This window comes from Aquarana catesbeiana, linkage group LG02 (genome assembly GCF_042186555.1).
Source record: "Aquarana catesbeiana isolate 2022-GZ linkage group LG02, ASM4218655v1, whole genome shotgun sequence".
Taxonomy (NCBI): domain Eukaryota; kingdom Metazoa; phylum Chordata; class Amphibia; order Anura; family Ranidae; genus Aquarana; species Aquarana catesbeiana.
The window spans coordinates 332,670,451-332,681,562 of NC_133325.1; the positions used below are offsets into that span (position 1 = coordinate 332,670,451).

General features: G+C 38.2%; 1 protein-coding gene across 1 annotated transcript in view; it reads right to left on the reverse strand.

Annotated features, from left to right (window-relative positions):
• Nucleotides 1–10,820, reverse strand: part of DMD (dystrophin) — a 3,507,873-nt gene extending 3,497,053 nt beyond the window's left edge. The window contains exon 1 of the mRNA XM_073614841.1: nucleotides 10,759–10,820. The gene's annotated coding sequence lies outside the window, so the exon portion shown is untranslated. The remainder of the gene's footprint in view (nucleotides 1–10,758) is intronic.
• Between the last annotated feature and the right edge of the window lie 292 nt (nucleotides 10,821–11,112).

Genomic DNA, 11,112 nt, shown 5'->3' on the forward strand with positions numbered 1-11,112 from the left:
CCCCCACCTGCAGACCCTGACAACCACAGGCCAGGGTCGTTGAGAAGAGGCCCTTGTCCCAGCAGCATGGGGACAAGGTGCTTTGGGGGGACCCTAAAGCACCCTCCCCATGTTAAGTGCATGTGGCCTGGTGCAATTCAGGAGGGGGGAGGCTCACTCGCTCCCCCTATCCTGACCTCCAGGCTGCATGCTCGGATAAGGGGATATGGATTTTGGGGGGACCCATGCCAAATTATTTTGTAAAATTTAGGGGGAACCCCACACTATTTTTTTCCAAACAACAGTTTTAGAATATATTTTGCTTAATTTGGTGCTTAGAGAGAATTCACATTTAGTTGACATATTTCATGGATTATCTAGTCCACAAAATAATTGGTAGAGCCCTGAATTTCAGCTTTGGAGCAGGGTTTTTTTTTGGGGGGGGGCTTTTCTTCCCCCTCCTCCCATTACACTTTCTACTCAAGGACTTGAACAACCAAATACATTTGTATGCAACTAGATTTAATACTGATTTGAAGGGGTATGAATTGTTTGCACCTAAATAATATATGTATTTCGAGTCTGCGAAAGTCAAACAAAGCAAAAATCAATCAACCTTTTTTTTCAACATTAGTATAAACATTTGCTACATTAATGTACTTGGGCCAAACAAAAAAAGGCATGGAAATGATGCTCCAGCATTTGTCAATAGTTAGAAGGGCCCTGCTCAAAAGAGCTTACAGTCTACAAGGGTAGGACACTAACAATTTGTTACATTAACCACTTCTGGACCGACGCACCCAGATATCTGTCCTTACTTTGAAGTGAAATATCATTGTTATGGCGGCAGCAGCTAGCTGCCGTAACCCCGGTATCCTCTTCTTCAGTCGGTGGTCCGCTTTTTCGATAAGAGTGGTCTCTGCGGTGGATTTGCCGCAAGATCACTTTTATGATCTTGCGGCGATCTTGCACTTTTATGAGTGGGGCCCCCTCCTGCCGCGCTCTGGTGCCCTCCGCCGCTCACCGTTGGCAGCGGCGGAGGTGATCGGATCTTCATCCTTTCTGGGTATGGAGACGAGTGAGGGGAAAATGGCCCCCACCTATCTCCATAACATTGCAGGACAGAAGCGACGTCAAAACGTCACTTCCGCCCATAGCTCTTAAAGGGCCATTTTCTTTAAAAAAATTTAAATGGCAATTTTTTTATTGCATTTTAGTGTAAATATGAGATCTGAGGTCTTTTTGGCCCCAGATCTCATATTTAAGAGGTCCTGTCATGCTTTTTTTCTATTACAAGGGATGTTTACATGCCCTTGTAATAGGAATAAAAGTGACACATTTAAAAAAAAAAAAACCAGTGTAAAAATAAAAGGTAAAATAAATAAGAAAAAACAATTCAAACACGCCCCGTCCCGTCCCGCCGAGCTCGCATGCAGAAGCGAACGCATCTGTGAGTAGCACCCGCATATGAAAACCGTGTTCAAACCACACATGTGAGGTATCGCCGCGATTGGTAGAGTGAGAGCAATAATTCTAGCCCTAGACCTCCTCTGTAACTTAAAACATGCAACCTGTAAAATTTTTCAAACGTCGCCTATGGAGATTTTTAAGGGTAAAAGTTTGTCTCCATTCGACGAGCAGGCACAATTTTGAAGCGTGACATGTTGGGTATCAATATATTTGGCGTAACATTATCTTTCACAATATAAAAAAATTGGGCTAACTTTACTGTTGTCTTATTTTTTAATTAAAGAAAGTGTATTTTTTCCAAAAAAAGTGCATCTGTAAGACTGCTGCACAAATATGGTGTGACAGAAAGTATTGCAATGACCGCCATTTTATTCTCTAGAGGTGGACTCAAGTGGTCACACCTGTTCATTAGGAATACACACACTTTACAAATGAAAAAATGCCTTATTCATCATAAGCATACAACAATAAAATATGTGTGCAACATTACACCAGATGTATTCATCCATATCTGGACCAAAACACGCTGGTTCTAGATTTGGTGCAAACCCATACTTGCTTGATTTATAATGTGATTCATTGGGGTTCCATTATGTAAAACCCATCAAAAAATGTAATCACTGGTGAAAAATAAAGTTTAACACCACAACATATAAACCTGTACCCAGCTAGCAGGATTGGGAATCAAACCCTTAAACTCAGTGCTGTAAGGCAGAAGCTCTAGGCTGTGAGCCACCATGTTGCTCCATTTTTTTAGCTAGCATCTCTGTGGTGTGAAATTGTCATAATTCCCAGGGTTGCAAGAAGGTAATCAATGCAGATGTACTGTGGAAGGCCAGAGAGCCAGTAAACGACCTGTTTCTGGCATATGCCATATGTTTTGAAAACTGTCAGTATGCTGAGAGATAAACAGCTGACATTTTATGGGTTTTGGCTTTCTAAGAGGCTTCAATTAGTGGTGGTGGGGAAATGCTAAGGCTGATTATAGTCCTTGCCCATGGAAAACATATGACACAATTTGCAATGGTGGTGGAACCCTCCTATACATTGAGACTACATTTAGACAAGTCCCTGAGTCAGGAGTTTAACAACATAGGAAGAACAGACCTTCTCTACATGAAGTGGCATGTATGGGATGCAAACCCAGAAACTCAATGCTGGTAGACACAAATGCTATAGGGGTAAAAGTGTCACGCTAATTAATGGTGGTAATAAAAGACATAAAGGTACATTCAATAGCACAAAAAATTGCAGTCCATCTGGAAAAATCCAATAGGATAGAAAATAGGAGAACCATCACCGACACCAGACACAACTGACTCTTACCGCCAGTGTATAGGGCACAAATGCTAACCTCTAAGCTACTGAACTGCCACATGTTGAACCCTCCTACAAATAAATATACATAAATACTGCATTACTTTGGATATACAGTATAGGTGGTGGGATTACATTAGCCAGGAGTAACTCTTCTTGATTTATTCTGTAATATTTGGTGGTTCTTGGTGTGTGAGGGTAGAATAGTGATGTTACCCTCTGAATTTTGGGAATGCCATTTTTATTTCTGATGTTGGTACACATATCACATATTTTGGGCTCAAATTATGATTATTTTGAAATAATAAAAAACACACAAAATTGAGACTCATTTTAAATTTGCATCAGCAATGGTATTGTTTGTGGTTTGTGAAGACACCTGTGAGAGTTTGGGTAAAGATTTTTGTGAGATGGACAGTAACGAGTGAAAGTGACAGAGAAAAATATATTTTACCAAAACATCAACACATTCCACATTCTAGAGTTCTTAAAAACAAAATAGATGAAAAAGAAGCAACGTTGTTGCAAAGACAATTTCTTTGAGAGAAAGATACATTCCATCTCAATGTGAAAAGTATTTATTTGGGGAAGATACAATTGTGCCATTAGAATCAATGGCTGAAAGTCGTGGTCCTAACAAGAGTCATGGTTTGGGCGCTATTTGTTTTCAGGGAGCTATAGTAAATTTGTTTTTGAGAGTATTTTTTGCACCAGCGCTATATTGAATAACGTTTTAGTGCTAATTAGCGCGATTAGCCCAAATTAGCAATAATTTGCGGTAATTGGCGCTAATTAGCATGCAGCGCTATAATGAATGACCCCCAGAGTGTGCCTTTACCTTCTTTTCCAAACTTCACCTTGCCTATTCAAGAATAGACTTATTCATAGTAGATGCCCCATTTTCTTGTGTTTGGTGACTTAACTGGAATATACCTTTATTGTGTGTGGCCTTGTAATCATGTATTTTTTTTTCCATATATACTAATGACATTGTTGTATGTGACTTGCACTGTGCAAATAATCAAAAAAATGCAAAGACAATATATATAAAATATTTATTTTTCCATATTTGTTTTATATGTCTGTTAATCAACAATTGTATCCAACTCAATTTTCTTATCAATATTTAAAACCGAATGCTATATTTAACTGTTTTAGGGCTATTAATAAGGATTTTAACAACTAAATTACATTGGATAAGTTTGGCAAATCCACCACTTTACATTGTAATTCACATGAAAAATAAGGCAATTAAGAATATTCGAAGATGAGCTTTCTGTGGTTTTTATGTGGCAAATTGAAATGATTCTTGCTTTTGGCCAAATGAAAATCATTCTTTTCCCCACTAATAAATCCTAATTACTCTTTGCTACTGTTCAGTATAAGCACATTGGTTCTGTTCCAGCTAACTCTTTACATTCAAGTTACTTGACATAATCAAACAGTAATAAAAAATCAGTTGGACATCTTTCATACTCGGTTATAAACTTGAAATGTAGCGATGATCAATTCATTACATTCTTAAGATTATAGCTTGAGTAAATACAAATTATAGAAAAGTACCACAATGGCACCATGTTATTATTTTTTTATTACAGTACTTGTAAATTATATCAAATTATAGTATGGCTAGTAAAGAACTCCCTCTCCACATTAAACATACATTATAATATTATTATTATGAATGACACAGACATGGAAGTACCTATAATTACCTAACAAAAAGTCAGGGCTTTTAACTATATTAGTAAATCTATGGATGAGGATCGATTATTTAGTACTCGGCATGGATCCTTGAATCACAATTCGTCAAGTATATATGTGATATCTTCTCAAATTACACAAATGAGTAAAATCTATATATTTCAATGTATATGTAAACTGTCTTAGACAGTTGCTAGAAATAATTGGCACGCTTTTCTCCCACTTTTCCACCAATTTAAACCATCATTTTTCCTCTCGGATAACACTTGACCAAGTATTTATTAAAAGGTTGCAACCTAAATGAACTGTGTCTCTTCACTTATTTATAGCTAATTGTCAGAATTTTATTAACGCTAACCCCCTTCACTCAATTACACTCATGGTCACAATCATTTCCTGTTGATCCTTCTATTGCAGCTGGCAAAAATACCCAGTGCCTTTGGGTTTGGGGAGCATTTGAATGCCTCCTAATATGCAGTGCTCAGTCCTAGCATTGGTTGTCCCCCTCCTGTCATATATCAAAGAGGATTGCATCATTGTTCCTTGTAACAACTGACATCTGTTAATTTGCTGTAAAAGTTAAACGATCATTAGGGTAGCACTGTGAAAGTGCAGATAGCTGCTTTGGGGTTGTGTTTTAAAAAATATATATTTAAACTTTTCTTTGAATAAGCATGGTGGATAATATGGTGGTCTCTTTAGGCTTCCGGTTTTATAGTAGTCATATTCTCTGCAATCTTCAGGATTCAGTAATGACTTACATCATTGCTAATAAATCACTGGTCTTACAAAGCAAAGTCATCCAACCCTGGTTTACAAGTAGTTTACAAGTTTTTATTGACAAAGCCTACCTGTTACATGGGATTTTATTTACAAAAGGCCGATAGGCTGTTCCCTTTTGAAGGGGTTTACCACACAGCCATAGCAATCTGAACATCCTAAAAGGAATGCACTCGGTAAACTTTATGGTGTTTCTAACCTATATTAAAGGCATAGAGTTTGCTTTTTTGCAAGGGAATTTCCCTTAGTATACTGAATGTGGTAAAAATTCACTTTGCGAAAAATACCCAACCATGTACAAGCAAAATGTGAAAAAAAAATATTTTTGCTTGCACATTATTGGATGATGGAAGCCAGCAGAGCATTACCTCATTGACTAGGCTAAGGGAAAATTCCCTTGGAAAAGAATAGATTGTTTGTCTTTTGTAAATCAACCCCATTGCATCAATACAGATACTTAACACACCATAAAGTTCAAGGAATTTAAAAACATTCAGCGCTCAGTCCAAGGAATAGGGATGGGCTTTATGTTCGGGTCGAACATGAGTTTGACTCGAACATTGGTTGTTCGCCCGTTCGCCAAACAGCGAACAATTTGGGGTGTTCGCGGCAAATTCAAAAGTCGTGGAATACCCTTTAAAAGTCTATGGGATAAATCAAAAGTGCTAATTTTAAAGGCTTATATGCATGGTATTGTCATAAAAAGTGTTTGGGGACCTGGGCCCTGCCCCAGGGGACATGTATCAATGCAAAAAAAGTTTTAAAAACAGCCTTTTTTTGTTTTTTCGGGAGCAGTGATTTTAATAATGCTTAAAGTGAAACAATAAAAGTGTAATATCCCTTTAAATTTCGTACCTGGGGGGTGTCTATACTATCCCTGTAAAGGGGCGCATGTTTCCCATGTTTAGAACAGTCTGACAGCAAAATTACATTTCTAAAGGAAAAAAGTAATGTAAAACTACTATCGCTACTATCACTGCTAACTACTGTAGAACTACTATCGTTAGCGCCGGCTATAATGAATTGTCGGTCCGACAATACACATAAAAGTTCATTGATAAAAACGGCATGGGATTCCCTCACCGGGGAATTTTTTTTTAAAAATGCGTGGGGTCCCCCAAAAATCCATACCAGACCCTTATCCGAGGGTCTGGTACTTTTTTGTGAAATGTTAGGGGTACATTTGTACCCCATTACCAATTCACATGGGGGATGGGATCTGGGGGGTCCCCTTGTTAAAGGGGCTTCCATATTCCGATAAGCCCCCCACCTGCAGACCCCCACAACCACCGGGCAAGGGTTGTGGGGATGAGGCCCTTCTCCCCATCAACATGGGGACAAGGTGCTTTGGGGGGCTACCCCAAAGCACCCTCCAAATGTTGAGGGCATGTGGCCTGGTATAGTTCAGGAGGGGGGGCGCTCTCTCGTCCCCCCCTCTTTTCCTGCGGCCTGCCAGGTTGCATGCTTGGATAAGGGTCTGGTATGGATTTTTGGTGGGATCCCACGCATTTAAAAAAAAAAATTGGCGCGGGGGTTCCCCTTAGAATCTATACCAGACCTGAAGGGTCTGGTATAGATTTTGAGGGGGACCCCCAGGCCATTTTTTTTTTACATTTTGGCATGGGGTTCCCCTTAATATCCATACCAGACCTGAAGGGCCTGGTATGCAATTTAGGGAACCCCCACACATTTTTTTTTTAAATTTTGATTCGGGGTTCCCCTGTGGGGGAATCCCATGCTGTTTTTATCAATGAACTTTTATGTGTATTGCCGGACCGACAATTCATTATAGCTGGCGCTGGTGATAGTAGTTTTACAGTAGTTAGTAGTGATAGTAGCGATAGTAGTTTTACATTACTTTTTTCCTTTAGAAATGTCATTTTGCTGTCAGACTGTTCTAAACACGGGAAACATGTGCCCTTTTACAGGCATACTATAGACACCCCCCAGGTAGTAGTGATAGTAGCGATCGTAGTTTTACATGTCTTTTTTCCTTTAGAAATGTAATTTTGCTGTCAGACTGTTCTAAACATGGGAAACATGCACCTCTTTACAGGCATACTATAGACACCCCCCAGGTACGAAATTTAAAGGAATATTACACTTTTATTGTTTCACTTTAAACATTATTAAAATCACTGCTCTCGAAAAAATGGCCATTTTTAAAACTTCTTTTTGCATTGACACATGTCCACTGGGGCAGGACCCAGGTCCCCAAACACTTTTTATGACAATAACTTGCATATAAGCCTTTAAAATGAGCACTTTTGATTATGCATGTTTGTGTCCCATAGACTTTAATGGTGTTCGCGTGTTAGAACTAATTTTTTGCCTGTTCGCATGTTCTGGATGCAAACCGAATCGGGGGGTGTTCGGCTCATCCCTACCAAGGAACTTCACAAAATGACTATGGTGCGTAATGATTTCCTCGATGCAGCCCTCCTCAGACCAGGAGATCTTGAATATACTGTAAAAACACGTCCATTTAGCAGTGAAGGCTCACTGCTTGGTTGGGTTAGCTCTGAGGAAGGGGGCCTGTCCCCCAAAATGTGTAAATCTCCACTGTGTGGCATTGGATGAGGTATCTTGCCTTATTGCAAGTTAATCATCTATTCTCTTTAAGAATTTAAGAATTTATTGGTAGTTATTTAGGAAGTGCAACACTGTTTTGTTATGTTTTTTCATTAAAGGCTGTGAAATATCAGCCATAGCAATTTATTAAAAACAAAATCATACTCACAAATGCAGATAAAATCAGAGGAAAGCTTATCAAAAACACAGCTCCAACAAGTGGAATGGGTATACTCACACTGTACTCTAATATATTCTCTGCAAATTGAGAAACGTCTCCCATATCTTTAAAATCCACAGCCCTCATCAAAACCAATTTGTTGAAGATGCATCGGTGAGAGAAAATTACATATTTGTTTAGCCATGCGAACCTATTCAAAGTTTAGCCTAAATGCCCGTTTTTATCCACAGGCAAACAAAAACAAGTTATCAAAATAGTCAATTTAATGATATTTGCTACAGTTTAAAAAAAAAAAAAAGATAAAACTGTTTAAAATGCAAGATACTGTGCATCTATCTCAAAATGTCCATTGATATATAAGAAGAAATAAATGCCCCATTTACAGGAACTTTATATCATTAAATATATCTAGCATATATGCTGTTTTTTTTACTGTTGTGCTTATTTCAATGTGACACCTGTGTTATTTTGCTATAGGTCCAATTTATGCAAATTAAACTGTAAGGCTTCAAATATGTCTACTGCTGATCCCTGACATTCTACACCTATGAAAATGAATGTCACAAATGGGGCAGCGGTTATGATATATCGCTAGCACATTTACTAGCCTTTAAAAAGGAACTTAAGACAATACTTATTTCTTGTGTTTTGACTTTTTTTAACAGTGTTAACAACTCTGTACGTTTTCTATTGTGGACTTTGTCTCTGTTGAGGATTTGCTTGTGGTCACCACAACAGGAAAAAGGCAAAATCCTTGAAACACAGAAGGCAATATTTTTATAAAAGAGGGGAAGAGCTAGGATTTCTGCCAGATTTTATTGTTGTCTGTGTTCCCATTGCAGAGATGTTACCTTATTCCTATCTTAGAGAATAGGCAGTCGGGGCAGTCAGGCAAACAGCAAAGAAAATCAGATGATAGTTGTAACCCTTTCCCACTCTATTCAAAATTGATGTTATCCCATAAAGGAATGTTTCTAAATGCTGGTCCTCAAGGAATATGAACAATGTATGATTTAAACAGTATCAGAAATACAGCTGTAGCAATTATCAGAGAAAAAGCCTAACCGTGTATTTGGTCAAAAGGTCAGGAAAATATGAACTGTTAGTAGGCCTTTCAGACTAAGGCTGAGAAGCTATGTTCTAAATTACACTTGTTCTGGCCACACAATCTTATTGTACAATATCCTTCAGATTTTCCAACAACTATGTAGTTGAGGGTTACCTGAATTAAGGTAATTGAATAACCATTAAAATCTGCTTATGTAAGTCTTTACACTACAAAGTTTTTGGTAAAGGATATTGTACAATTACACCATAACATGCACTCACTTTATTAGGTACACATGTTCAATTGTTTGGTAACACAAATTTCTAATCAGCCAATCACATGGCAATAACTCAATGCATTTAGACATTTAGACTTGGTGAAGACAACTTGCTGAACTTAAAACTGAGCCTCAATATAGGGAAGAAAGTGGATTTAAGTAGCTTTGAACGTGGCATGGTTGTTGGTGCCAGACAGGCTGGTCTGAGTATTTCAAAAACTGCTGATCTACTGGGATTTTTACGCACAACCATCTCTAGGGTTTACAGAGAATGGTCCAATAAAGAGGAAATATCCAGTAAGCAGCAGTTGTGTGGACAAAAATGCCTTGTTGATGCCAGAGGTCAGAGGAGAATGGGCAGACTGGTTTGAAATGACAGAATGGCAAAAGTAACTTAAATAACCACTCATTACAACCAAGGTATGCAGAATACCATCTCTGAATGCACAACACATCGAATTTTAATGCAGGTGGGCTACAGCAGCAGAAGACCACACCGGGGGCCACTCCTGTCAGCTTTGAACAGGAAACTGAGGCTACAATTTGCACAGGCTCACCAAAATTGGACAAGAAAAGATTGGTAAAACGTCGCCTGGTCTGATGAGTCTCAATTTCAGCTGCGACATTCAGATGGTAGGGTCAGAATTTGGCATAAACAACATGAAAGCATGGATCCATCCTGCCCTATATCAACGGTTCAGGCTGATGGTGGGGGAGTAATGGTGTGGATGATATTTTCTTGGTACACTTTGGGCCCCTTATTACCAATCGAGCATCATTTAAATGCCACGGCCTACTTGAGTATTGTTGCTGACCATGTTCATCCCTTTATGACTACAGTGTACCCATTTTCTGATGTCTACTTCCAGCAGGATAGTGCACCATGTCACAAAGTTCAAATGATCTCAAACTGGTCTCTTGAACATGACAATAAGTTGACTGTACTCCAATGGCCTCTACGGTCACCAGATCTCAATCTAGTAGAGCACCTTTGGGATGTGGTGGAACGTGAGATTTGCATCATGCATGTGCATTCATCAAATCTGCAGCAACTGCGTGATGCTATCATGTCATTATGGGCCAAAATCTGAGGAATGTTTCCAACACCTTGTTGAATTCATACCACAAAGAATAAACACTGTTCTGAAGGTAAAAGGGGGTCCAACCCGGTACTATTACAGTGTACCTAAAAAAGTGGCAGGTGAGTGTATGTGTCCAGCTTTAACTTAACCTAACCTAATACTGCTGAGTAGCTGTCAGACAAATTAAACATATTTTTTACTTAATTAGTGTGATTATATAATTAAATTTCCATTCCAAACTTTCAGATAAACTGATTATTAATGTATACCATCATTGTATTGCTATAATGAAAACCATTAACTGTTACAAAATTAGAATAGAGGGTGAAAATATCAAAGTACTGCTTACCTTTGCAAACTGAGCATTTACCCATTTCGTGAATGTTTTCCTTTGAACATCTTCTCTTTCATCTGCAAATATAAAAATAAAGATAGACTTAGTTTAACCAAAGTAAAAGTAAAAACTTGAGCTGGCCCTGTGTGAAAAAAAGCTGTTTTGAAATTCAAAGATTTCTTCTGTAGTTTTCATTTTTTTTTACATTAATTGCAACAGCAGTGTGGAACTATTCCATTAAAGGCAATGGATTAAACAGACAACTTACAATTACTGCAAAACAAACAAATATGTTTATATTTTAAAACACTCCTGTCACATGCAAAAATAATTTCTAACTAAGAAGAGATTAAATACATTCGTAGCCTC